Raw genomic sequence first — 3,972 nt, 5'->3', positions numbered from 1 at the left:
TGGAAACAGTTTTTCATGTATACCTAGGGCTGACTGTATATACATGTGGGTGTGCACACACATGCACACACACTCCATCATGCTTCTCAGGTGATCAAGACCCAGGAAATCCAGTGTCTGTGTGTTCCTGAGGTTTTTTGTACATCAGAGGTGGTGTTAGTAGGAAGGTGGACTGCACATGGAGTTCAGTGTGCAGGGGAGGCACCCATGAGCCCAGCTCCACCTGAATTCCATCCATGGGAGCCAACAGGTGGATGTGCTCCCAGTGTGGCCACCAGTAGGGGAGGTGCCTATGAGCCCGGCTCCATCTGAATTCCATCCATGGGAGCCAACAGGTGGATGTGCACTCAGTGTGACCGCCAGCAGGGGAGGTGCCCATGAACTGGGCTCCACCTGACTTCTGTCCATGTGAGCCAACAGGTGAATGTGTGCTCCGCAAGCCCGGTTACTGCTATGTCAGTCCCAGGACATGTGCTTCTGGGAGTGTTGATGACCGAATGTGTCCAGGTCAGAGATCACTCCCAAGTAGAGCCAGTGCCCTTCATTGAAGTCTGTAAGCGTTGTAAAGCCAGCGTGCTTAGTGCTGTTCTGCAGCCGTCTCTTCTCCCTGCTTTCCCATGCTGCCCCGCCCCGCCCCCACTGCTGCTATGGCTCCCATCTCTCCTGTGCTCCTAATCTAAGTGCGCACCCCACTGCCCACTGAATTATTCAAGACCCAGACTTCGACATGGTATTTGGCTCCTCCTCTCCCTCACTACCCTAAATCTAATCAGTGGCCAGGTTCTGTCCGTTCTAAATCAGAATCTCTTCAATCCCAGCTATTTCCGGAGTCCAGAATGAGGTCCTGTCTTCTAGTAACGGCGTAAACCTTGCCACCGGGCTCCCCACAACCCACCTCCACCCTGTAGCCTGCATTACCATGTTAAAATAGAAACCGCATCTTGTGGTCCCCTCCAAGGGATGCTTTTCATGTGTCATAAGAAAAATAAAAACTGCTTTGCTTGGGCTCCAGGGTGAGAGTCACTGCAATAGTTGACATCTCTGTGAGTGAGTAGCCTGTGTGTTCACGTTTTGATGACTGCACAGTGCTCTGGTGAGATGAGTGCTAATTGTGTCTCTGTTTGCAGATCAAGAGCCTAAGGGTTAGGGAAGTGAGCAGGGCCTTGGAAACCACTCCAGCTGACACAAAGATCTTCTCTCCACCACTGAGCCTGCCTGATCTGCTCACCTCTCCAGCCCCACTTCCTGCCCCACAACTGGCCTCTGGAACCTTAGGCTTGATCTGTTTGCCCTGGATGCCTCCTTCGTTGGCTTACAGAGCTTGTATTCATCTTTGAGCTCCCAGCTTGATCATCACTTCCTCCAGGAAGGCTTCCTTGGTTTCTGCGGTGTGCTTCAATAACGCTACTTGGCATTTGCTGTGACAGAGCCGCTCACTGCCCAGTGGGGTTGCTTGTTTGTCTCCTACACATTCATGAAAGCTCCCTGTGGACAAGGGACATCTCATCTGTGCATTTCTTAAAAGTCAGAGCTCAACTCATAGGAGATGCTTTAATATGATGCATGACAATGACAAAAACTTAGCAGCCTCAGCTGAGTTTGTTGTGGACATTCTGCTGTATTTCGGGTTGTGATTGTTGAGGCGGAAGAGTGCGGCTACGGAGGGGCAATCTGGAAGTATCCGCACATTCAGAGTCTTTCATTTGCTTAAAATGGGGGCCTGCACCAACTGTGTAGAGGTCTCAGATGGGTGTCCTCAGTGGCAGAAATGGGTGGACCCAGGTCACCTGTACCTGTGCATATGGCCACATTCACCTGAAAGGGGTCCCAGGGAGGAGGGGTGAGCAAAGGATGTGCTGTGCCCCTGGGATGATTGCCCCTGGGAACAGGAGTAGGTGGCCTGTGGACCAAAGCCCCAAAGCAACTTTGCCTGTGGCCAAGAATTGTGCCTCCAAGCCCTGTTCTTGCACTGTGTCCTTGGGTTCTGTCCCAGAGGCTAAGGCTCTGTGTGGGGTGCAGGCGGCGGACGATACCATCTTCTGGGAGGCACGTGGCACGATGCATTTACCTTGACTCACTTTGTGATACTCACGTTTGGCTTTGGCGAAGTTCAGTCTGATTCTGAGCTTCTGCTGAGGCCTAATGTCACTGTGTAGCCACTTCCTCTTCTGATTGAGGCCTTACCTGGGCCCCCTCTCTCTGAGGGGGTTCATGCAGAACACAGTCTGTCCCCCCAAAACCTGATCCTCCCACATCCTGAAGCAGGCTATCTGTGGGGGAAAGCTAATCATCCGATTTTTATATTTCTAAAGATGGGGAGCATCTCAAACTTGCCAGCAGAGCCAGACAGCTGGTAATGGCACTTGACTTGGCCATGGCCTGGTAGCTCATCTCTGTCTCTCAGCAGATGTGACACAAGTCAAGTCAGCATCTGTCCACCCTGGTTGTCTTCACAGAGCTGGTCAGTGGTGGGTTCCAGGGGCAGGCCTCTGTTTCCACCCTGTTTCCCCCTGAAGCCACGTGGTTTGGCACGAACATACAGGAAGAGAGGTCTGGGAGTGTCCCTGTCCTGGTGGTGACCTCAGCCCATTTTTCTAGCTGGCCTCTTTCTTTAGACCATGATCATTGATCAAAATCCAGGTGAGACATGACAATCCCATCACGTTTCATCATGATGCAATGGCAGGAATTCTGGAAAACCCCAGTGAGACTGATTTGCTTTCTAACCATGTTTCTCATTTTAGGTAGAGAGAGTCACAGCTTACCCATCAGTGCAATGGTGAGAATTAACTAAACACACGTATCTTGAGACACATCTATCAGGTGGGTGACCATGCACAAGACCCTATCAGGAGACACCCAGACACTTAGAATCTGTCTGGAGGGTCACAACCAGTGTGAGTGGATGTGATAAATGCAGGTGCAGCTTAGAAGATAAATACCGTAGGCAGTCCCCCAAAGAAGAGATGAGTGCATGTGCAGAAAGCTGGGGGAAGAGAGAGTCTGGGTTGTGGTGGGAGCCTTTCTGCACAGTGCTCTGGCTGTGGGAACCAGTACGGCTCCCACAGGAGACAGAGGCACTTCGTCATGGCGTCTTGCGTGAATGGATGTGGGCACAGCCACCTTCCTTGAAAAGGGGGTTGAGATTCAGAGGCAGACACTGAGCCCTTCCTTGGCCCCTCCTGTCTGCCCTCCTCCTGCGAGCATGAGCAGCTCCTGCCCCATCTCGGTGCACCTCGCGGGTGCACAGCTTCCTCAGCTCCCGTCTCTTGTCTCGGAGGCTGACTTCTGTGCTCCCTCATCTCTCCTCCTTTGTGCACTCATTGCCATCTCTGCCGACAGAGTGTCAGCCCTGTCCCTCCAAGCCCTTCCCGAGACCCCAGCACCACTCTCTCTTCCCTGAGACCAGGGTCCTCCTGTCCTGGCACACCTGCTCCTCTCCTCTCAATGCGGCTGGGAGAACTGGAACCTCTTGGTTCCGCACAGCATTGGCTGATGCTGCACCCATGGACCTGAGCATCCTAGAGGGTCAGAAAGCTGAGGAGTGGGAGTCCCCCGGGGTGAGTGGAGTCAACCTCACCCTTGCCCAAGAATCTGATCTTGGCAACGGGAGCCACCGCTGGTCTTGGAGGAGAGGCCACCATGAGATGAAATCGTTCATGCTTGGTGGCACGGTGGCATCTGTGGTGCTCACTTTTCCATACTTGCTGTCTTCCCCGGTTTCATCCTCCCAGGGCGGTGGCTTTTATCCTCACCATGCATGAATGGTTGAGTTTGAGGTACTCACTACCTTCAAAGTCAGAGCTGACATCTGATCCAACTCCACTCTTCCGACTCCAAATCCAGTGATGGCCTCTGAGTGGAGGGTGGAGGATTCCCCGGGTGGCCCTGGGAGCTGCAGTGGGAGGGGAGGCTCCTGCACTGAGGAGCGGCAAAGCTCAGGGGTGGCCGTGTGCACCGAGACCAGAGCTC

Source organism: Macaca nemestrina, chromosome 9 (assembly GCF_043159975.1).
Source record: "Macaca nemestrina isolate mMacNem1 chromosome 9, mMacNem.hap1, whole genome shotgun sequence".
Classification (NCBI taxonomy): Eukaryota; Metazoa; Chordata; class Mammalia; order Primates; family Cercopithecidae; genus Macaca; species Macaca nemestrina.
This window is presented reverse-complemented; position numbering follows the sequence as displayed.